This window comes from Mirounga leonina, unplaced genomic scaffold, assembly GCF_011800145.1.
Source record: "Mirounga leonina isolate KUSES-001 unplaced genomic scaffold, KU_Mleo_1.0 Mir_125, whole genome shotgun sequence".
Classification (NCBI taxonomy): domain Eukaryota; kingdom Metazoa; phylum Chordata; class Mammalia; order Carnivora; family Phocidae; genus Mirounga; species Mirounga leonina.
Genome location: NW_023270305.1, coordinates 47,507,109 through 47,532,108, shown reverse-complemented (window position 1 = coordinate 47,532,108; position 25,000 = coordinate 47,507,109). Strand labels below are relative to the sequence as shown.

General features: G+C 44.5%; 1 protein-coding gene and 1 long non-coding RNA gene across 2 annotated transcripts in view; both read left to right on the top strand.

Annotated features, from left to right (window-relative positions):
* The window catches only part of MEIS1 (Meis homeobox 1), a 134,995-nt gene extending 134,539 nt beyond the window's left edge, over positions 1-456 (top strand). The window contains exon 12 of the mRNA XM_035001408.1: positions 1-456. This exon is cut by the window's left edge and continues 1,083 nt beyond it. The gene's annotated coding sequence lies outside the window, so the exon portion shown is untranslated.
* Positions 457-3,131: 2,675 nt separating this feature from the next.
* The window catches only part of LOC118008042, a 90,398-nt gene continuing 68,529 nt past the window's right edge, over positions 3,132-25,000 (top strand). The window contains exons 1-2 of the long non-coding RNA XR_004678546.1: positions 3,132-3,183; positions 19,600-19,833. This is a non-coding gene — a long non-coding RNA (uncharacterized LOC118008042). The remainder of the gene's footprint in view (positions 3,184-19,599; positions 19,834-25,000) is intronic.

Genomic DNA, 25,000 nt, shown 5'->3' with positions numbered 1-25,000 from the left:
GCTCAAAAACATAGACTGAAGATTTATTTTTAATATGTTGACTTTATTTCTGAGCAAAGCATCGGTCATGTGTGTATTTTTCCATAGTCCCACCTTGGAGCATTTATGTAGACATTGTAAATAAATTTTGTGCAAAAAGGACTGGAAAAATGAACTGTATTATTGCAATTTTTTTTGTAAAAGTAGCAGTTTGGTATGAGTTGGCATGCATACAAGATTTACTAAGTGGGATAAGCTAATTATACTTTTTGTTGTGGATAAACAAATGCTTGTTGATAGCCTTTTTCTATCAAGAAACCAAGGAGCTAATTATTAATAACAATCATTGCACACTGAGTCTTAGCGTTTCTGACGGAAACAGTTTGGATTGTATAATAACGCCAAGCCCAGTTGTAGTAACGTTTGAGTGCAGTAATGAAATCTGAATCTAAAATAAAAACAAGATTATTTTTGTCATGCTGACTCCACTGCTTGAAAAATTTGTTTACTGCCCCCCCAAATTTTTAAGGATTAATGCAGTAAATAGGAAAATTAATTTTAGCTCCCTCAGACATATTTGTACTTGAAAATTTTAACCACAAAGTAAATTATTTGATAATAGTCACTGATTTCTTTAAGCTGACTTAATGAACTCCTAATATCAGCAAATTTAAGGACCAAAGGCACTAAACTAACTGTAGCCTCAGACTGCATCCAACAGAATTCCTCACCTAGTATCAGTGAAATTATTCTTGCACATAATGGCAAACCTAAATACAGAGGTAAGTCTTTTACTAAGAATGTTACCCAGGATGAGCAGTAGATGTTTATTAGGAAATTAACTATGTGAATTGAAGAGACCAGACTTCAAAATCTAATTTTTATAAATATTCTCTATGTTCGCATTGGATAAAACTGGTTATTAACCAATTTTCCAGAACAGCTGTACAGAATTTCTGCATGGCAGCCAGCTAAATGGTACAAAATAACATGTTTAAGCTGGAATAGCTTATAATTTTATTTAAATAAAATTGCTGCTATAAAAAGTGCTTCCCAAAGCTAAGGGAGATATACAAATATTTTAATTAAGGCAAATTCTCCTTTTACAAGAATCATCCTTTTAGGAGTGATTGCTTTGTAAACAAAGGATGGGTCGGAGGAGAGCGCCTTAAACTCAAGTCTGACTTTCAGGCCCATGTCACCCTATAAACCCGCCCTGAACAATTCTATTTTCTATTTGAAAAGAGAAACCAGCTGTGGGCTGGGTTTACTAGGTGACGTGTGATTGACTGACTCACCTGCTGGAGCGCAGCGCGCATTCTCACCTTTTGTTTATTGGGCCTTGTTTCTAAACACGTGGATGCGCAGACGGAGCGAAGCTCGACCCTCAGCCGCCTCCGCGCGGCAGCGCCCTCCGCCCCACTCCGCCCCCACCCCATCTATGGGCTTGTTTAAATTTCAGATTTGGCCCCACTGGCAATTCTTTGGGGACATAAATAGTCCATATTAGTGAAATAATTCTCTTTTGGTAGCTGGTTACTAGCAGTTAACAACCATTTATTTACTTTAAAAATGAATACTAAACTTTATGAACTACCCATCCATTTGCCCCTCCTCCCCAGTACATGCCTGGGTGCGTGGGTTATTTTCAGCCTTTATTCTTGATGGTGCTCCTGCCGGTTGGGGGAGGGAAAGAAAGGGGAGGAGCCAGAGAGGGAGAGAGAGAGATGGGCAGGGGGCCGGGAGAGGCAAGCACCAGGAGGAGGAGTAGGGTGCAAGTGAAGAAGAATCGGGAAATATGGAGACTATGAAGATTCAAGATCATTAGTGTCCAATGAATTAGAAAAAATAAAACAAACTGTGTTCTTTCCTTGTGTTCCCTGCTCCGTGCGGCGGCTTTGTGAGGGCCTTGCTCTCCTCAGATCGTTTCTCCCCTTGCCTGGACACCCCCACTCCCCCTTAATGCGATTTTAGCTTTTTCTCTTGTAAATTTCAGAGCCAGCTTGGAGGTTATTGAGGACACTTATCTGAAAGAAAGAAATAATAGAGGTGCTGAGGGTGTTTTTGATGTTTCTTAAAAGACAAAAACAGAACGCCCTCTTCTAAACAAGGGCCCACAAGTGTACCTGCTTTTTATTTTTATGGGGGGGGGGGGCCCGCTGGTTGAGTGAGACCTTTTAGCACGATTTAAATATTTTTTAAAAAATTAAAAATATTTTACCCTATCATATTTAATCAGCTGTAATTATAACACATTCGAAATGAATAATATGCCTTGACAGTATTTTTATTGTTATTGTTCATTGCATGATGTTCGACTGCTTTAAAAGCACAGGAAAGAGAAGTAAACGCGCTACAAATGGGGAATTACCCTCGTTTAGCATTAAAATTCATTTAGATAAAATTGCCACAAACATTTAAATGGGAAGATTAGTTCCCCCTCACGCCTTATTGCACTCGCTCAATGGTTCCGTTAAGAACATTTTACACGTTGGAAATTCCGTCTTCTCAGACGGCTTGCTGTTTCCTAGTTACCCACATTCAAAGCAAAGGCGCAGCAAAGGCAGCCGCCGCGGCAGCAGCAGGGGAAAAAAAAAAAAGTTTGGCAACTGGTCTGCAATTCATCCGCTGCTGGCCCCAGCCTCCCCTCCGCCCACAGCAGTTCGCCCCCCACCCCTCACCTTCCCTCACCCCACCTCTTCTCTCCCCATTAAGTAATTTGCTGAGTCCTGTCCTTCAGAGAACAAGTCGCTTAGTTGTACAGTATTTGAATATAATGTTAAAATACAAAGAAGCCAGTTTGCCCCTCCCCCGGTCTCCCCTCTCTGGCTTCTGCTCTGAGTTGAGGGTTTAGTTGGAAAGTGCTGAGTTTCTTACATCCCCTACTCTGAGGCTACAAGGCACGTTTTTTGGCTTTCTTTCCTGCCAGGACATTGCCAAGAAATTCACCACTGTTTTGGTTTTTTTCTTTTTTTTTTTTTGCTTGTATTAAAACGTGTGAAAGAATTAGTTTGAAAAGTCCTTGCTACATCTAGTTTCTCCCTCTCCTTTTCTTTTCTCGCTCTCTCTTCTTCTCTCTCCGCCCCCCCTTCTTCCCTCCCTCCTTCCTTCCTCCCTCTCCCCCTCCCTCCCTTCGCAGAGCCGCAGGAAAAGAAGAATGTCGGCTTCGACTGCCATCTTTTGGGGATTTGGAAAAACGACTCGGTAGGAAACGGAGGGAGGCGGAGGCGCGGGGGGTGGGGGGGAAACCCCCTTATTATCCTGTGTCGGAACTGGCTCCCTTAATCTGATGCTTAAATATTTCATGTGGAAAAATTACCCATAAAATTAGTTACTAACAATTTCAAATTGAAATCACTTATCGAATTATAAACGCATTAAAGCTGTATGGATGGTATTAGGAGTTCCTCGGGAGGCAGCGGGTGTCTTCTCACTGTGCGCCCGGCCGGCGACTTTCGCCCCGGGGAGAGGCACCCCCGCGGAGCCTGGGGAGGGCGGCGGGGAGGCAGGCGCGGCGCTCGGGCGCGGGGTCCCGGCCTGGGGGACCGAGCGCGCGGCCAGGCCGGGGCTGCGGCTGCGGCTCACTGGGCCGGCGGGGGGCGGGGTGGAGGGAGGGGAAGGAGCGGCGGTGGGAGGCTCCGACCCCCGGGCAGAGGCGCCTACGGGGAAACTTCGTAGTCAAGCCCAAAGCTTCTGACAAGGAAAAACGCAAGCCCTACCCGCCCCCTCCCGCCCGCGTCTCCCACGCGACACGCAGATTTTGCGCTCCGGGTCGGCTGCTGTGTGCAGCGCCCCCCAGCCCAAGTCTGCGGGCCGGGGCGGGAGGCGAGACGCCGGTGGCGGGCGGCTGGGCCAACCTCGGCGCGGGAGAGGAACTCCCGCCGGCTGCCGCGGCAGCTGCGTGGAGTCCAGACCAGGACGCCGCTGCCCCCGGCGTCCTACCGTGCCCAGCGTCCAGGCCTGGACCCTGTGCCTGTGAGGACAGGTCTATGCTTAGAGCCCAGGGCACCTTGGGGGGCGGCTCCGGCATCTCCAGGGGCTTCCTATCTCCTCCCGACCGCAAGAGGAAAGTCAAGTGTAAGGGGGCTGCTGACTTTGTCTCTGGAGACGAGACGACCCGGGTCTGTGCAGGAGGTTGTGGAAAGGCACCTCCTGGGGCACTCTGGGCCCCCTTCCCTTAGAACCGCTCGGGTGTGCTTTGTGGTGGACTAGAGGCTTCTTGATGGATTCTATTGCCGAGTCCCACCGCGGCGCTGGGAGCGCGACTCCGAGAGCTTGGGGGCTCGGAGGGCATTTGGAACCCGGGCAGCGCCCGCCGGGCGGTCGCGAGTGCCGGGGGCGGGGGGCCGCAGTAGGGGGTTCGTGGGCAGCACCCCGAGTCCTTAGGCAGGAGCTCCTCGGGATCGCTTTAAAGCCTTTGCAAACTTTCCCTTGCCTTTTAGGATCTCAGCAGGCCCTTGGCCCACGTGAACGCAGTAAAAACATGACTTGATTCGAGCTCCCGGGTGGGCGCTTGGACGCCCGGCTGAGTGGCGTGGAACTGGATAGTGGTGTACCCCGCCTGGCTCGGCATTTCCCCTCGTATTTCAACCCCTCTTCCGTGCCATCCCGCACCCCCTTGACTGTTAGCGGTCCGCCGCACTCAGGGTGGCCAGGTGCAGTCTACACTACGTTGGGAATCCCGGAGCCAGGGAAAAGAGCGGTGAGGGAGAGAGAGCGGGGGATGGCGGGGAGCGGGCTGTGTGTGTGGGGGGGGGGGGGGGGGGGGGGGGGGGGGGGGGGTCACTTTTTGGCCCAATCTGCCCGCCAACGTGTCCGTAACGTCCTCTCCCAAGGCGGAGCTGAAAGGGAAAACAAACAACACATTGAGCAATCAGTTCGCCAACATTTGAATTTTTAAGAGCTTTTACCCAAAAAACGGGTACCCCGGGCGTCTTGGCAGGGAGATGAAGGACATTTAGGGTCTCGGTTGTTGCTGGCCGCGCCCGGGGGTTGCCTCTCCGCGCGCTGCCCCCTGCCAGCCAGGCACTCTCAGCCCACCGCGAGGGAAAACCAGGCGGTGAAGCCCTGGAGAAAAGGGATTTAGTTTTAAGCCAGTCTCCCATCGATCGGGTCGGTAATTCCTACCCCTGCCCACTCGCAGACACACTCACCTCTACCCTAAAGCATTAAGTTCATTACGCGAGCAATGATCTTAATCTCCAGGCGGAAAACGAGTCCCGGGACCTCGACGATTCGGGAAGCAGTGAATAAAGTCACCTGTTCACGCAGCCGCCCGGCCGGCTCCTCGGGGCGGGGGCCTCGAGTGGCAAGGCGCGCTGCGGAGGGGTCCCTCGCTCCGCGCCCGGGCGTGCCCGGCAGGGGTCAGGAACCCTGTGTCTGCTTTCCTCGGGGTTGACGACCTTCTGGAAGGGTGGGATTGCGCCCGCTCGCTTTCCTCCTCCCCTCCCTTCTGCTTTTGATCTTGGGGCCCCCCCTCACACCTCTGCGCTCTCTTCCTCCTCCCTTCCCCCAAAGTGGCGAGCTCCCCTTCTCCACGGAAGGTCCCCAGGCTCTCACCTCCCACCCCACCACTACTCCCCGCAGCCTCAGGTCTTCGAACTGCAGTCTGGGTAACCTTTCGCCTTTTCGCGCTCGCCTGCTTCACCCAACAAGCTGGACATGGGTGGGTGGGGAAGGCTCAGCGAGGCCCTCTTGAAAGCCACTTGCTGAGGGTACCCTGGGGCTTTAAACAACCAGATACCTGGATCTGGGGGAGATCCCTGCGCCCATTGATAATTCCACCTCAAAGAAACCCAGCAAAGCGGCAAACACCCCTCTCAGACGCCTGATCCCCACCGACCCCCCTCGCTCCCCCCCCCCCCACAACCTTTCGCATCGAGCAGCGTCTGGCACCGAGGGGAGATGGAGGCGAGCCACGCGCCCGGTCCTTGCTGGCCGACCCACGAGGCGCCAGCTTGTTCTGGAGACTCAGTTTCCACTGGACAGTCGTGAAAGCGGGGAAAACACAAGGCAATGGCTGTGTGAACCCACGTTCCCGCACCCCTTCCCGCACCCCAATCTGATTTTCCAGAGGTGCATTTTCAGGTAGTCCTAAACTGTGAACAGCGAGCTTTGTGTGTTATCTAATGCGGGTGGGGATGGAAGAGAAGGAGACTCCCACCGCCCGCTCCAATCTTTAATGTCTGAAATAACGAAATGCCTGTGTGGCAGCTGCTGCTGGAGCCAAAACTAACTCTTTGGAAGACGGAAAAGAGTGAAAGGCAAAGAAAGACTGTTCATTTTTTTTCCTTTGGTGCCGTTTGGGATGTCATCTGTTTCCTTGGCGACTGTGTTCAGCCCCCGGAGCCCCTGGGCTCCTGGATTGTTAGGGGGGAAAAAGCATGCTATTTCTGCACCGTCATTTATCACTGTCACCGCATAATGATTCCCCTTGCAGCCCCTTATTGATGTTTGTAATTGCATTATCTCATAAAGGAGGATGATCAATGAAACCGAGCCGTGCATTCTGGGGTCAGAGGAAGCCAAAGTACTGTTTGTCCCCTTTAATACAACAAGTACTCATTATCTTTAGGTCTGCATTCAAAAAATGATCTGATCTGGGGCTGACCCTGTCGGACATCCCAACACTTTTTAAAACGCGGTTTGTGTAACCTTTTGCTTAAATGCTAAATCAAGTACCTGTCTTGCATTTCAACGAAACAAGATGCTAAAACTGAATGGGAAAAGCGTTTCTTCCTTTTTCTTCCTTCCTTTTTTTTTTTTTTTCCCCTGGGAGGGGTGCGATCGTTTGTAGCCTCCCGCGATTTTACACTGCAACTGCTTAGTGATATAATGTAGAAAAAGCAGCGCCCAACAACAAGGGACCCAAGTTATCTAATGAATGAAAAAATTGGGGATGAGTGGGTAAAAGGTATCTGGGAGCATTTAACAAGGTCGGTACTAAAGGATCAGAATAAAACCACATCCGGTTTAATTAATAAGAGCTATAAACTGAGATAATTCCCCATGATTCTGCCCTTGTTTCTCCCCTTTACAGAGTCATATCTCTTCGGTGTAGATAAATGACTTTTGTGCCTGTTCGATTCTCACAACAACAATAACTAAATCAGTTGTGCATTCTGTATCTAAAACCGTCTACAAACTCCAGCAAATAAAAAGAAGTTCATTTGTCTATTAAGGGAAGTATTTAGTTGAGCAGAAATGTCCCAGTAACATTGAATGGAGTTCATGTAATCCCATGAAAATCAAGTCCTCTTGTTGCACTGAAGTAAATGAAAAAATACAAAGGAGGAAAGGTCCAAGTGTAATTTTAAACTAAATGCATTATTGGACCATCACAGTGAAAACGTGATTGTGTGGCTGGGAGGGAGTGGACATCAACTTAGCTCACATTTAACTTAAAGGTTTTAGAAAAGAAACAAGTATCCCAGGTTTGGTTATCATTTTAATTTGTGGAAAGAGGAGAAATGGAGATAATTCTAGTTCATCACTTCAGTAAATTAAGGTGAATAACTCCTTCAAAGACAAAGTAGGCGAAGAGCTTATCTTAAACATTGCAAGGCGGTCTGTTACCAAAAAGAAAAGTTCCGAATCTTCTGAAGATGAATTCTTATGTTAATGACTACCAAAAAAAGAAGGAAAGAAAAAGGAAAGAAGGAAAGACTGAGCCCATGTGTTTATTTTAAAAGTTCTAGAAATAATTTTTAAATCAACAATATAAATCAACATTTTTAAATAAAAAGATCTAAATGAAAAGCCTTCACCATATGAGAAGATGAGTAGTTAATAAAATAGTGTGCCTATAATGTGACACCTTGACCTAAAACCTTAAATGGAATGATAACTATAACAAAAGGCTGAAATATTCCCATTTGGAAAAATAACTTTAATGATAAAGCAAAGAGAAGTTTCAATTGTGTCGAACTATCACTTACTTTTTCTCTAGAAGACAGGTTCTTCTAAAAAGTATTATTTTCCAGGAATTCTGTCAAGTCACTTTGAAATAATGTATGTTTTGTGTTATTTAAGTATTCTGGCACTTTCGTTCTTTGAAAGTGCTCAAAGTGAAATGGATATGCAGCGGTGCATATATTTAATATAAATGGTATCTTGTCGTTAACATAAAATATTAAAGGGAAAATGAAACTTTGGGCTTTGTCAGTTGAGATAGAATTTTTTAGCATAATACTCTTTTTCAGAACACACAAATGAAACCCCTTGATTTTAACCAATCAACACAAGTCTTTCTCTTATTTGGTTGGGGATCTGGCATCGTGTACGTTTTCTATTTTTAATATTTAGTGTTATAGCCCACGGTTAAAATAATGAAAAATTAGTCTCGTTTCAGAAATTATTTATTTATGGAACGAACATGATTAAAACATAAACACACACACAAACTGCAGCTGCAACAGAAAAAAAAAAAACCTGATTTACGGTTATTAAATCTTTGATCGCCATGTTAGTTTCTTTTTCTACCTTTCATTTGCATTTTAATCTATCGAATCTTTACAATTTTGCTGCCTCCTATTTCAATGATTGATTACAGATCTGAAATAAGAAAAACCAAGCCTAGCTTTTATTTTTCCTTTCTTTTCCTCGCTTTCTTTTTTTCTTTTTCTTCTCTCCCCCTCCCTTCCCCCGGGTGGATTTCTGAAACTTTCTCTCAATGCTAACGTAGACAGAACAAATTAATTCTGCTCTTTTAAATGTCAAAGATATAAATAAAAAATGTTTTCTGTCCCAAACGTGAATGTTTTCCCAGCCGCTTGTTTTTGAGTCGTAAAAGATCATCCCAGCAAAACGCAATTAACAACGAACTACACACAATCGGCGGCGTGGATTTTGTAAAGGACGTGCTGTTAGTGAGTAAAGAAAGGTGAGAAGTTCATCGTCCCTTTGCCATCAGTAGCCTGGCCACGGCTCCATTCTCTCTCCCACACACTCAGAGATTTGGTCGGAGTTCTGTGATCTAAGTCACACCAACAAAAACAAGCCTGGTAGGGGCTTGCTGTGGTTAAGTTGATTTCTTGAGACAGGCAGTATAAAGACAAAAGGGGAAGCGACGCAGGTCTGTTTGTTTTCTTTCCCTGCCTTACCACTGCCCCTTTGCCCCTTTCTCCCCCAAACCCACCCCACATCCCCTCTCCCTTCCCCCCCCCGCCCTGATTTCCCCAGCTCCGCGGATAAGACGGTCATTTGCTGACCGCTTTGCCTGTACGCGTCACTTTTCGAGCGGGCGTGAAAGCAAGTGTGGCGGTACTTTGGGAAGGCGCCGGCCGGACGTGGGCTGGGCTCATTCTCCCAGCGGGGCTGAGGGACCCTGGGGCTCTGGAAGGCTCTGGCCGCAAACAGCTAGCGCCTCCCGCCCTGCTGGGGGTCGGGGCTGGGGTGGGAGCCGGGCACCTAACTGGCGCGCGGAGGAGGCCAGTCCCAGGTGCGAGAGCAGAGGCCGGGTGGGCGTGAGCGCAGGCTCTCCCGCCAGCCCGCGCGTCTGGGAACCCCAAAGGAGCGCCCCTCACTCCGCCACCTCGGTGTCTGCTCCCGGGGCCGAGCCCCGGCGGTGGGGTCTTCAGGCCCGCAGACGCGGGGGAGCCAGCAGCTGAGCTAGGACCGACTTCTCAAGCGGGTCTAGGCTGCTGGCGCTCGCCTCCGCGTGCAGCGCGCGGTGCCTGGGTGCAGGGCGAGCCGGAGAAGTCCGAGGGATGGGACCCCCACCCCCGAAATCCCCGAGCGGGCACACACACCAGCAGGAATTAGGCTGAGGGCTGTACGAGGTAGAACCCAGTCCCAACTGGGCCCTGGGACTCCGTGCGCACGCAAGGGCGTGCCCAGGGCGGGGGCATAGCCCATCTACTCTGGACCCTGTCGCCGTCGTCTGCGCGGCTCCCTTCCTCCTAGAGACCCCATGGGTGGCTGCCGCAAGGGGGGCGATCTTTATTAACGTGGACGCACACACGAGGCGGTTACAATAGAGGGGGTAGGGGAAGACATTTGATCCCGGCCGACCCTTTGTCTTGAAGCAGATTAGGCAGCCTAGAAATAGGAGGAAAAATAGAAAGTCTAGACAGGAAAACTTATTGTGTTCCCAAAATATAAAAATGAACCGAGCGGTCTGGTACCTCAAGGGGTGAAGATAGATCCTTGTAGACAAGTGCGAAGACAAGACTGGGAAGATTTAAAGTGAAAGAAACGGCAGATTATTAAGAAAGTAATAGTAAGGTGTCCCATACACTACAGTTTTATTGTTGGGTAGTAACTACCCGACTTATTTATTGCCGGGGCTATATAATAGAGATAATGACCACAAACTCAAGATAAATTCTTAGGCGCCCAGCTGGACAATTCTTTTTTATTTAAGAGAGTGAGTCTGAAAGGTGAGCCTCATCTCCTCCCCTCCTTGAAGATACGTCTTGCTTTCTACCATATTATAAGCATGACATGCAAATAAATAAGTGCTGCTGGGTTTGTGTGGGTAGGCCCTGCAGGATTTATTTCAGGTGAGAGAGGAACATACATGGAATATGAATTTCCACAGGAGCTGCGGAGTGATTCCTTTCCTCTCTTTCTCCGCTGAGCTCTCCTGCTGATCTCCCTCCCTTTCTGTGGGAGCAGAGAGCGTCCCCTGATAAAAACATTAATGTGTCATGTCTCAACTCCCTATTCCTTGACATATAGGTCTGGGGAGGGATGAGGGGCAATGAAAGATGCAAAATACATCCCCAAAGTCGGTTGACTTGCTGGGACTGCTTAAAGAGATTCCTGCCGACAAAGGGAAGGGTGGGTTTGTAATTATGACTTACAGGAGGGGGGCGGTATAGGAAGCATGTTAATACCATTTTGATAGCTGCAAAATGGTGCAAAAGTTTGCTGTCCCGGATCTGGTATGGCTCCTCACCGCCTGGAGAGATCCCAAGGGAAGCCTCCTGGGTCTTGGGACTTGTCCGCCTTTTCTTGGCCCTCAGTTTCTCTCCCTGGAGCCGGGCAAACAATCCTACAGTCAGGTGATGGAATTACCGATGACCTTGCTCATGGGCTGCCAAGGTCGGAAGGGAGCGGGCGGCCTCAGGTGTTGGCTCTATCTGATGCAATGGCTGCAATAACAGGCACCCGGCTGACCTTTAACAAGGCGGCCTCCGAGAGCGAGAGCTTCTCTCCCCCCACCTGCGCTCTGCGACAACTCAGGCAGACCCCGAGAGCCTGCCAACAGGAAGTCAGCATCCTCTTCTGATAGTCTTTTCTCTGTCTCATTTTTGGGGTAATATTCAGACATACAGGGTTTCAACTTCACAATAACCACTTATATTCAGAACTTCCTTTGATCTGTGTTTGGCCAGGAAAAAAAAACCACCTGACAGGGAATGCGATGACAAAAGGAGAAGCGCAGAGGAAGCGGGAGGGGTGATCGGGTGGGGTGAGAGAGAAAGGTGTGCACGTGGTCCGGGGGTGGGGTGCGGTGGGGTAGGGGGAGTTCGAGGCCTAAAGGCAGCGCGAAGTGTGTGTGTGGTGGGGGTGGGAGTGAAGAGAGACAGCAGAGAGTGATCTGTGAGATGGAAGAGAAGAGGCTGTTTCTGTAATTTGGTGGTTTGTATGAGGGATGATTATAAGGCTGAGAAGGAGGACAGTCCTTGTCAATCTTTTACAATATTGGTGTCATTCAAGCACAACTTTATCTTTGAACCAGAATATCTGTTTCAATGATTTCCATAAGCACATAAATTATAATCTTCAGAGCCTTCACTCTTTCTTTCTGTACTTTATTAAGTGTTATTGCAGAGGCCATTTATGAAGCGAATGATTCAACTTTTAATCTTTTGAACATTAAAGTGTATTCTACTGAGTTCCCTCTTCCAAATAATCTAAAATAACAAAAAGAAACTAAGCTCATTACATGAACAAGTGACAAGCGTTTTGCTCTCAGCCTGGCAAGTTGCCTTACTCACTTCAAAGGATGATCAACTAATTGTTTCCAGAGTTTATAAGTAATTAAGCTATTATTCAGGGAATTTTTGTAACAGTTTTATTCATGATAGGACTTTCCAGTGAGAATAGCCAAAGACAAGTCTTCAAAAATACCAAAATTTTAACAATTAAAACATCTGTCCTTATTGATAACAATGAAAACTATTTTTATTTTTAAAAGCATTGGCAAATGTAAACAAATATAGTTTTCTTCCAGAGCATATGATAGGTGGAGGTCATTATGTGTAATTAATGCTGAAAGGAAAATGAACATGTAATGGCTTCCAAAGATTAAAACATCTGTAACTACCATGTTTTAAAAAGTTAATTTTTAAAATCATTCAGCTTGATTCATCTAAATACATCTGGTAGGGAAAAAAATATGCCCTTTTAGGATTCCATATGGAAAGTTTAAAAACGTATATAATTTTAGTATTTTAAATCAACTTTTCGTGCCTAGACAATAGGAATTAATGCCAAGGAATGTCAAGTGCTTGAGGTTTTCTGATTTTGCAACAGAGAAATGTACTTATTCAACCTTAGATTAAAATAAAAAGACTACTTTAAAAATCTTTTCAAATCTATTAAATTCACACATTATTTCTATAGTTCAACTCATGTTTGTCATTTTTAAATAATAAGGTTTGCCCTAAAAGAAACAGTGTTCATTAAAGGAAAAAGTAAGACTTTAAAAGGAAGTGATGAATTATTTTGTAAATTTCAGCAAACTATATGACACTTTAGTTTAATAGACATTGTTTACATATGTAGCAATGTACTATTTTAATATATTGTTTTCCATCAAGATTTTTTTTGTCTTTAGAAAAAGGCTGTTTTGTTGTCACATGAAGAATTTAGAAATTAACCAAATTTTCATGTTAGAAGGAAACATCTTTGAAGAATAGTATCAAGATATAAATGTGAAAATCCAAGTAAATGACTATAGAAACTTGTTTGAAGTAAGATAAATTTTCTGGAAGTTATCTACAAAAAATTAGAGTGTGAGCTACTTCAATATCCATTCCCCTCACCACAAAAAAAGTGGGAATTGGCTGTAAGAGTCATTACAAAGAGTGGAATCTCAGCATAGCCAAAAATATTTAAGTCATATCTACTTGTGTCAAGTAAAATTCCTCCAAAGCAAGTCTGGAGTTTGCTGGAAATTGTATATAAAATGTTCTGGTTTGATTTAGGGTCAGTGTCGTTTTGTGGAATTTGTGTCAACTGGCAATTTTAGATCTGTCATTGTGTCACAATATCTGACTCAAGTCTGCTGTGCTATGTTTGTTTATTCTAATAGATTAGCATTATTAAAAACAAAAATCCCAAAGCAACCTGGTTAGTAGTAATGCAATCCCATTGTCTAACGCCATGCAACAATCGACCTTCTGGATACCGGGCACACTTGGATTCACTTTAGGACACTTAGCTGTTGAAAATAAGTTCATTACAGAAAGACAATGGTGACTTTGTTGCACCTGGCCCCTGGGGTATTTAACATAACACACGGGCCATGGCTGGCCAAGACAGCCTCTACCATCATTCACGCCAGAGCAGGAAGTCAACTCTAGGCACATTTTGTAATATGAAATACACTATTCTGAGCAAGGATGAATGAAATCTTTTTGCACATCCCTCCACCATCTTAAGGAGGTGATTAGAAGCCTCTTTTCTGGTTTCTTTGCAGTAAAAATACTTACAAATTAAGGGGTGCTGTAGTGACTTTATGTTAAAGTTTAATGGTTAAGGACTTTATGGTATGTTGCATTCAAGATGTCCATAACAACATAGTCTAGATAAATACTGCTGTTCCCTACCTGTGCCCAAGTTGAAAAGGGTCCTCGAGTGGAAAGACAGTGGTGGTTGGGGTGGAGGTGGGGGGTGGTGCTAAGGCTGAGTGACCACACTTCCTGGCACTCTGTTTAGTAATCCTGACTCTATCACTTGAACACGATGTAATTTATCTTCGCTGGATCTTTTTCCTAATCTCTAAATGGTATTAATATATTTCTGCCTTGTAAATCACTCTACATTGTAGAATGTGGTAAGAAATTGCTTTACATTCTATTGAATATAGTAATAAAGTCAGTCTCTCAAAGAACTCCAGATTTTTTCCAGAGGAGTCTTGACTCATAAGAGATATTCCTCTGTTCTCAAAGTTCTACAGGCCTCTTAGAATTCTGAGGTGCTTTCCTTTGATTTTCCTTGTCTGGCCACCAGAAGTAAAATGACAGTCCCTTATTGTTCCAAAGAATTTGCTGAGAGTAATGAATACGTCTACTGATTAAGTTGCTTCACAGAAATAAAAGGTGACTTGTCCACCAATGATTGGACTGTGACCCAGTAGACTGAAAACAGCATGCCAGACTCCAAAGAGAAGGGTGAAGTCCAACTACTAGAGCCTTCCCCATTAGGGAAAAAAATGAATCCACAGATACATTAGTTTTCATTTAAATTCTGTGTTATTCTGGTCAGGATCTTGCCTTACTTCATCATGTATGTCTACCATATTCCATCGAATCCTTTTTAGGAATGAAAAAAGGTGTGTGTGTGTGTGTGTGTGTGTGTGTATTATAAAATTTTGAGCACCTAATGTACCAAGAGCAGTGAGCGGGACACTGGGAGCACTGGAATTAACAGGATGTTGTTTCTATCCTCAAAAGCTCATTGAAGGGTGGAGCTGATAAGAAAGTCACCATCCCAACCCCTAGCAGTATGCACAGGTGCTGTGGGAACACAAAAATTAAACCAACAACCTGGAGAAAGAGAGCCCCCAAAAGCCTTTGTGACAGGGCAAGGTAAGGAGAAGTAGAGATCAGGACATGTTTTCATATCTGAGTTCAGCCAAGAAAACAGAAGCCACTCTGAGTGCTTACAAGGGAAAGAATTCAATGCAGGGAATTGGCTACATAGGGGACAGAAGAGGCTGTGAAGGCAACCTGGTGGCAACGAGGGACTGAAAACGGAGCAATCACAAGAAGCATTTGTCCCACATTGACTACAGGGACAGAGGGAACAGGTGAGTTGCCAGAGTCCAGCGGTCACCTGGTAGAAGATACAACCAGGACAGGCATGCCGAGCGGGGCTGGTGCTATGGAGGAGATAAGAGAGGGAGAAATAATTCTGGAGTCTTTTCTTTCACTCTCTAATCTGTCATCAGTACCTCCCTTAGGCTAAAGCCAGCAAGAAACCAGCTGACAAAGATCCTGGGAAACACAAGATCAAGGTCTCCATCCTGCAATATAGAGCAGAGCAAGGAATAGCCTTGAAGGCAAACAGATCCAGGAGCAACACAGCTTCTAGGCAGATGTTATGCTTCAGTGGTCTTCTTATTTTATTTTTCCAAAGGAAAAGCACTATTGTTAATTTCTGGGTTTATTTGTTTGGGAATGTTGAAGGAGGAGAAGGATGTTCCAGACAAGGGCATGGAGTTGGGAGAGAAAGTGGCTTACACAGAACACGGCAAGTTTGCCAGTGTGTCTGCAGCAAAGGGCAGGAGGAGGACCATGAGTTGAAAATCCTAACAGGTAACTGTGTGAAATACCCAGTGGCATCTGTGACAGCTCAGCTTGTTAGCGACCATTACCCCCCAGAGGCCAGGATAACATGGATTATAGGGCTAACACTGCAGAAATAAAGGCGTAGTCAGGTCTCCATACAGGTGCAGTGCTGCCCATCAGCAAATGGCTGTCCTACAAAGGAATACCAGGAAGGTTCCTTGATTGCCTTCAGTTCATTTAGACTCTTATCTCAATCGGCCACAAAGCCAGTGGGGACATCAATGCAGTCATTTTCATGAGCCTATTAGAAATTGTCCACCAACTCCACGGAGACATTCTTGTGGCCACTTCCGTGTTCGGAGGGCTGACTCCAAGATTTTCTCTATTCCCACATAATAGGAATAGTTGGGTCCATGACCTCACAGAAGTCAACCTAATGAGTGACAGTGTGAAGCAGGTGGGAGAAGATTAGGGAGCTAAGAAACCAGCCTGTTGTGAGGACAGTGGGGACCAAGGGCAAGAGTGGAGCGTCTCCTCAGGAGACAGGAGGCTGGGATGAGAGGGGTGAGGCATAAAGAGAGGATGAAAACAATGACATGATTTGTGGTCTGGAAAATGAGGCAGATCGTGGTTTCATTTGTGGGGACAGTAACTTTAGAAGGAGGGACGTATTAGAAACAAAGATGAAAACTTTGCTTTAGGCATCTTGAGTTTGATACTTACAGGTTATCAAGATAGAGATGCTCATTAGGAGGATGAAGACCTGGGTCTGTATTTTGGTAAAGAGGTCTGGAGATAAAAATTTGGGAGGAGCTGCTAGAGTAGACGAGGTCATTCAGGATCATGTTCAAAAAGTTTATGGTAACAATGAGATATCAATTCACACCTGTTAGAATGGCTAGTCTCAAAAAGACAAGAAATAACAAGTGTTGGTGAGTCTGTGGAGAAAGGGGAACCCTGGGCACTGTTTATGGGAAAGTAAATTGGCACGGCCACTAGGGAAAACAGTGTGCAGTTTCCTCAAAAAGTTAAGAATAGAATTACCATGTGACCCAGCAATTTCACTTCTGGTTATTTATCTGAAGAAAACAAAACACTAACTCAAAAAGATACTTGCATTCCCCTGTTCACTGCAGCTTTATTTACAATAGTCAAGACCTGGAAGCAACCTAAATGTCCATTGAAGGATGAATGGATAAAGAAGATGTATACAATGGAATATTACTCAGCCATAAAAAAGAACGGAATCTCACTATTTACAACCACATGGATGGATGGACCTGAGGGTATAATGCTAAGTGAAATAAGTCAGACAGAGGAAGGCAAATACTGTATGACCTCACTTATATGTGGACTCTAAAAACAAAAACAAAACAAAAAACCAAGCTCACAGCTACAGAGCACTGATTGTGGTTGCCAGAGGCAGGGGTTTGGGGATTGGCAAAATGGGTGAAGGGAGTTATAAGGAAAAAACTTCCAGATATAAAATACGTAAGTCACAGGAGTGTAATGTACAGCATGGTGACTGTGGTTAATACTGTTGTGTTCTGTAACTATGTGTAGTGATGAATGTTAACTAGATTTACTGTGGTGATCATTTCACAATGCATACAAATATCGAATCATTATGTTGTATACCTGAAACATAATATTGTATGTCAATTATACCTCAATTAAAAAAAGTTTACAGCGAGCGAAGGGTAAGGAGTAGGGCTGTCAATAAAGGGGAACATGGTAGGGGGAAGGATATGTGATTTTAAAAGACGGGAAGGACTTGTACATATTTGTGTAATGAGGGGAAAGATGAGGAAATGTTGAAATTGTAAGAAAGAGGTGTTAAATAATGGGGAGATCCATCATAAAGATCGGGAATTGGGCTGTGAATCAGCAGTGGGATATCCTAGCCTCCAAGATTGAAGGTTAAGTGGTGGGTATAGATGTTGTGTGCAGGTAAGGGATGGTAGAGGAAAAAGGGGAGGGAGCTCACACCTAATAGCCTTGATTTTCTTTTTGGAGATATGAGTAGAGGTGTCACTAGATGAGGAATGAAGAGGTAGGAGAGTAACTAGGTTTCTGCACGGAAAGTCCCACGTCCTGCCCGGGGAACCCCTTCCGTCCTGGACAAACTAGGAAGTCTGGTCACTGTCAGGGTAGGGGAAAGGAAGGGGCTCCAGGGGAAGGTTGAATGTTAACGTCACGGTGGAAAATGGGAGAGGGGACTGAATGGCAGAAATGCAAAGCTTGCTGCCAAACATCAAGGACTTAAGTGGAACTAGAGACCAAGGGGCAGCATCTTGTACATGGCTGTGTGATGTTCTTCAGCAATGCTTAAGCGCTTTGAGTTGTCTTTCCAGGACAGCGTGTGTTAATTCAGCCAGAGGTGTGTTTGGAGGACTTTTTGCAATCATACGTATGCAGTATCAGAGGTCTCATTCTGGGGGTAGAAAAACAGTGAAACTCAGTGGCAGGGTTGCCAGAATAGCATCACCTGTTAGGGGGAAGATGTTGCTGTCAATGATGTACAATGTCGCTCTTTCTTTTTACATAATTGGCAAATGGCAGAGTTACAACATTCCACAGTATCTTGAGGCACTTCTGAGATACAGACATGTATTCACAATACATCGTCATCTAGAACAGTAACTTACAGACAGTAACTCATTAAGCAGTGTCTTGAGATAAGAAGCAGGGAGCTAAAGGTCCTAACCCAGCATCAACTCCTGATACCTACTTGCAGGCTCTCTCCGCATGCTCTGCTCGAGGCATGCCATGGGAGTATTTTGCCTTTATCATTGGCTAAATTATATACTTTTACACCTGGTAGCTTTTGGATTTGTTGGTTATAGAAACAAAGAGAAAGGTAAATATAGGTTGTCTAGTTGGTAACAGGGCAAATTGGGCAATGAGCTCCAATAAGCAGATTCAAGTAAATATCTGGGGGATTGCCTTTTCTTTTTGAACCAAATGAAATTAGATAGCTCCCAAGTAGGTAAAGAGGTGTTTTCTCTAATTTTTGCTCTATAATTAGAGCAAACCACTACCTCTAAACTTACAGTATGGGACAGAAACAGGGTACAAGAAGAACTCAAATGACATGGGTTTGGTGAAAATCTGAAACTCAGCTTGGTTTGGGGGAAGCCACTCAAATTTCATCTGAAGTTTGATGCAGCTTGGATCAAAACCTCCCCTGAATAAGCTGAGGATTCGGGCAATAGGAGTGTTATGGGCTGAATTGTGTCCCCCCTACATCCATATGTCAAAGCCCTTAACTCCTGGTACCTCAGAATGTGACTGTATTTGGGGATGGGGCCTTTAACGAGGTAATTAAGGTTAAATAGGCCATAGGGGTGGGCCCTAACCCGATATGACTTATGTCCTTAAAAGAAGAGGAAATTTAGACACAGAAGAGACATCAGAGAGGGAGGATCATGTGAAGACCCAGGAAGAGGCAGCCATCTACAAGCCAAGGAGAGAGGACTCAGAAGAAATCAAACCCACCAATAGCTTGAATTTGGACTTTAAGCCACCGGAACTGTGAGAGAATGAATTTCTGTTGTTTACCTCTACTCTCACCTCCACCCAGTCTGTGGTATTTAGTTTTGGCAGCCCTAGCAAACTAATACAGGGAGATTTCATTTGAATCTCTCAACTATTTGAGAAATAGTAGACACATCAGGTTTTTTTTTTAAATATAAAAACAAATGTAGGTGATATCTTCTAAGAAAATCCTGCATTTACCTCCATTTTATTTATTCATCCAATTTATCAAACACTTCTGCAGTGCTTACCATAGGAGGTGATTCATCCCTCTTCTCTGCTCCTGGCTGTCTCTGAACCTCATCCAACTCCCAGTGCATCCACACCTGCATGAACTCTATTCGAGTCATTTTTAAAATACACTATGTTTCAAATGACATTGCTGCCTTTTTTTATGAAGTTTGGTTATGGGGTTTGTAGGCAGCGTTTTCATTATGTTTAGTAGGAATTAAACCTTCATCTGAACACAAGGTTAAATTAATGGTTTCACTTCCTTCATTCCTGTGAAAGGTAGGCCAGTCATCTCATCTGGTTAATTCTCTTTAGTATTTAGAATATCTCAGATTGATTCTGATGTTTGGCACTTTTAATTAAAAATGATTTTCTAAAATTCTCCTAGGCACATGATGTTGACAAGAGAATCTCCATGGCATCAAGTTGTATGTTTCTGTGAATAATACGTTGATATCAGATTCTACCAGAAATGTTTCAGAAGACAAAAAACAGCTCTGACTTTGCTTTGCGAATGTATCGGTAACTGTCGACTTAGAACAATCTTTCCTGAATTGTAAATTCTGCTTTAGAAACAGCCGCAGCTGAGGTACCAAACCTGCTACGAGCAGGGGAATGTTCGGTAAGTGTCTATCTCCAGTGAATTTTCCTGTCATTGCTCTTGGGAATAACACTGGGGATTGGGAGTTGGGAAACTTGAGGAATCCTAGCATCCTCGCTTTTTTATGTGACTTTGGTGAAGTCAGTCACGGTGAGCCTCAGTTTATTCGCTCTTAAAATTGGGATGAATGCTGTGTTTCAAGCCTGCCTTACAGGTGCTTGTGAGCATAAAATTAAATAAGGAATGTCTTTGTAGTGCTTTTTAAAACATGCTATACAGGGCGCCTGGGTGGCTCAGTCGGTTGGGCGACTGCCTTCGGCTCAGGTCGTGATCCTGGAGTCCCGGGATCGAGTCCTGCATCGGGCTCCCTGCTCGGTGGGGAGTCTGCTTCTCCCTCTGACCCTCCTCCCTCTCATGCTCTCTGTCTCTCATTCTCTCTCTCGCAAATAAATAAAATCTTAAAAAAAAACCCAAAAAAACCAAAAAAAACATGCTATACAATATATTTAAGTCTTATTATTACTGCAGTTGCCACTAAATGGTTTCACTTAATGGCCCTTTTATGTTGCTTTCTCCCTTTGTAAATGAAGTAGCTCCTGGGCTGCCTTCAGGATGGAGATCACAGTAAACGGGAGGCTCTCTCCCGTGATGAGGGTTTGGAGCTGGACTCCTGGTTTACCGTGTTTCAGGGAATGGCTCTTGAAGTTTGGGGTCGACTTTTGCTTTCAATCTTCCATTAGGCAGTGATTTTTTTCCTATGAATTTCCCCAAGATTTAATTTCTGAAAGGCAATATAAATGTTACCCCAGGTGGAAATCTTCTAGAACCTAACGTCAAGTTACATGCAGTGTATGGAGATGTGTCATCTCAAAGCGTGGTGAGAAAGGCTGCTTCCCCTATGACTGCCTTTCCGAAAGCTTGTCAAACTCCGAGGGTTTCTGATTGCAGCTCTGCTGTAGAACATTTTTTCTGTTTCTATATAACAGACTAATTACTAAAAGTAGGAAATTTAACATAGATGCAGTACTGTTCTCTAATCCACAGTCCATATTCAAATTTCATCAATTGCCACAATGACATCCTTTATATCATTTTTTCTGACCTAGAATCGAATCCAGGAGCATACATTACATTTTACTTGTCATCTCTCTTTAGTCTCCTTAAATCTAGAACAAACAGTACCTTGGTCTTTCCTGACCTTGACCTTTTTGAAGAGTACAGACAAGTTATTTTGTGAAATGTCCCTTAGTTGAGGTTTGTCTGATGTTTCCTTATGGTTGGATTCAGGTTGTGCATTTGGGGCAGGAGCACCACAGAAGAGATGCCATGCCCTCTGTCCGTGGTATCAGCTGGCTCACAAAGTCAGCCCCAGCAGGGATGATAACTTGGTTCCTTGATTAAGGTGTTGTCTACCGAGCGGGAAAGAGTTTGAGATTATTATGTAATATCCTGTTCCTTATCAAACCTTTATTCACTGGTTTTCACATCCATTGATGATCTTCTAATTCTATCATTTTAATATATTAGTTGGCATTCTTTTTTTTGAGAGAGAGAGAGAGCACAAGAGTGCGCTTGCTCACGTGAGCTGTGGTGGGGAGGGGCAGAGGGAAAGGGAGCGAAAGAATCTTAAGCAGGCGGGTTGCTCGCTCTCACAACCCTGAGATCATGACCTGAGCTGAGATCAGGAGTGGGTGGCTTAACCAACTGAGCCACATAGGTGCCTTGATGTATTATTTGGCATTCTATTAAAAGGAAGGGCTTTTTCTTTTCCCTCCTTTATTTATTTATTTATTTATTTATTTATTCATTTACTTAATCAATATGGACATGGATTCTTTTTTTTTTTAAACGTTTTATTTATTTATTGGAGAGAGAGAGAGAGCATGAGGGGGGGAGGGTCAGAGGGAGAAGCAGACTCCCTGCTGAGCAGGGAGCCCGATGCGGGACTCGATCCCAGGACTTCAGGATCATGACCTGAGCCGAAGGCAGTCGCTTAACCAACTGAGCCACCCAGGCGCCCTGGACTTATGGATTCTTATTTAATGGGTTCTGCTTCATTACTGCGTTATTTCTTTTGATGTTCAAATTTCTCGGGCATGGCCTGCGGGAGGCCCTCCCACTACCTTCTGTGTCTTTCTCAGGTGACCTAGAGGAGGCTTAACTTGGTACCTTCCATGGTGGAATGGAGGCTGAGCTCGGCAATCCTGTTCACTTGCCAAGCTCAGGAACAATAAACTTTCCATCCAAATCCTTCAGGGTTCTAGCACATCCCTGGAGGGAGTCCGTGTGGTCAGTTGAGGAGCATGAAGGAGACTGAAGTGTGCTTAGTTAGAAGAAAAGCCTGCTGGGAGCCTTTCATTTTGGGTCCCCAATGGTGGCTTTCCCAGAAATGCTCCCCACTAGAAAGTGAAGCAATGGGTTTCCTAATTTCTGGCTTCTGTCTAAAACAGGTTTTTGAGCCAGTTAATTGAACATAAATTACAATTGACCTTGGAGGGATTAACTCGCATTTTGGGGTCACTCAGCTGTATAGCTATTTGGGTGCTTTCTGACCGCCTGGGCTTTTATATACTTTTCAGCTAAGTTAGAGATGAAAATGTACCACTCGGAGACATTACAGGAATTGTTGACCTTCTCTGGTCAGTTTGAGGTCAAGGAATTAATGTAGAGAATTACCAGAAGATCTATAAATACACATATTTCTTACATGAGAGGTTTCATTAAAAAAATAATGTTCATCTTACTTAACTATTTCAGGACCATGTATAATATTTGTCATGTCATATAAAGGAAATTTTAGTCATATAAAGGAAATTTTAGTTTGGGGCCCAATAAAAATAACATTTAAATTAAAATTAAAAAAAACTACACTGGCAATAGGTTTCCTAAAATTCCATTGCTATTGAACCCTTTTGACATTTTAAATAAATTGGATGATAAACCCCATATTTAAAAGGAGACTTACTATTATAGCCTGTGTCCTAAATTTTGCTCTGCCTCTTTGGTGTATTGAGAGGTTGAATTAGAAATTGGTATGCCAGCTTCCTTCTGGGGAATGAGTAGAAAGAGCATGACCTTTGGAAACACAGACCTGGGACCAAATAGTGCTGCTGTGATTGATTTGTTCTCTCTCTTTGGCAAGTGCTTTTGTGACTCCAAGCATCGGTTTCCTCATCTGCGTAGAAAGGTTCATAGCTCGGGGCACCTGGGTGGCTTGGTCGGTTAAGCCTCTGCCTTCGGCTCAGGTCATGATCCCGGGGTCCTGGGATCGAGCCCCGCATCGGGCTCCTTGCTCAGTGGGAGGCCTGCTTCTCCCTCTGCCTCTGCCCCTCCCTCTGCTCATGGTCACACACACTCTCTCTCTCTCTAATAAATAAATAAAATATTAAAAAAAAGAGAAAGTTTCGTAACTCGTAGGATCAGTGGAAGGAGTAAAAGCAATATAAAATTTCTAAGTATAAAACATAGTGCCTGGCACAGAGGAGGCCCCAGTGATTGACTTCTACTCCTTCCCATCCTTCTTCTCACAGCATAACAATCACCACCATTCATTGCCCACCATGTGCCAAACTTTGACCTCAGTGCTTGACATGCACTACTTGTGAGAGAGGAATTATTTCCAATTTACAGATGAGAAAACTGAACCCTGAAGAAGTTAAGGACCTTTGACCAAATGTTGGTGCTGGGATTTCAGGTTTCATGCCAGAGTTCAAGATCTTAATCATTCTGCTCTCCTTCTACTTGTAACTATGACTCTTAGAGCATGCACTTTTCATAAATTAGGAGTCTACATGATATTATTAAGTAGATACAGTTGAGAGCCCTAATTTGTAGTAAGGGAGAATTAAAAACCTGGGCTAGAAACAGAAGGTAAGAGTGCAGGAGAAAAGACAGGGAAAAGTTGAGACATAGTACTTAGTAGGCAAACAAAGTGAACACCACCCTCTGTATCTCTGTGGCATTTGGTTGCTTATCTTGTTCTAAATAGGTTTAAAACATGCATAATAATAGTCCTAATAGCTACTATTTACTGAGCATATGTGCTTTGTGTAATTCCTACTTTAATATCATAGGTAACTGTATGAAGCGTAAGTCTTCCCTCATTTTGGAGGCCAAGAAACCCAGGATAAAAGGGTTAAGGAGTAAGGTAGGTTTCCCATTCCAAACCAGGCCTGTGTGACATCAAAGCCCCAAGCCCTACTGCTCTTCTATGCTGTTTCCTGTATTTAGCATAGATGCCAACCAACTCTCTGGATGTCTAGTGTTGCCACACCTCAATTTTCACCCCTGTAATGTCTCCAGTGAGCTGAAAGAATTGGCAACAGATGTACACTTTATTTTATAGTGTGGAAGTTGGTTTGTACCAGAGTCCAGTGAGGTCCAGCCCCTGAGACTTTAGCACTCTACCCATCACTACTCATATTCCACAGTTTGGCATTAGGGGTAGCCTTCATCGGCAAACCTCTTCTCCCTTCTAAGGAGAAAAAGATGTGTTCTTGGAATAGTCCTTGAAAAATATTTCACACCCTAGTTGTTTAAGCATTCCTGTGGCAGAGGCTGCTTCTTGTCTATTCCAGTATCTACTTCCCTCTGCCTGACGAAGAGAACTTCAGTCAGGTCTCTTGCCACCAAGAGTTACAGATAGTTCTCAGCGTCTCCTGTAGCTAAGTGTGGTCATCTGATAGAGCTCTGACCAAAGAGCAGAAGCGCTCTGTGGGATTCTGGGAAAGCTGCTTAAAAGGAGTTGACTCAGCTAGGAGGAAACCCTCTTGTCCTTCTGTTATTCCTACTTTGTTAATGCAGCAACTGAGAAGTAATAGCTCAAGTTCTAGCTTGAACCATGCGTTTATCTTGAGGATGGAAACCACCTCAAGGATGGTAGAGCAGAAAGATAGGAGGCTGATGACAACTTGGAGTCACTCTACCAGTCCTGGGCTGCCTACCTTTATTTTTACATAAGAAGGAAATAAACTTCCTCCCATCCTCTCTTCCTCCCTCTCTTCCTTCTTTTCTTCCTCCTTTCCTTTCCTTTCCCTTCCTTCTCTCTCTCATCTCCTCTCCTTTTTCCTTTCCTTGTTTTTTTCCTCCTGTCCTTCCTCCTTTCTATCCCTTCCTTCTATCCTTTCCTTTCTTTTCCTTCCTTCCTTCCTTCCTTCCTTCCTTCCTTCCTTCCTTCCTTCCTTCCTTC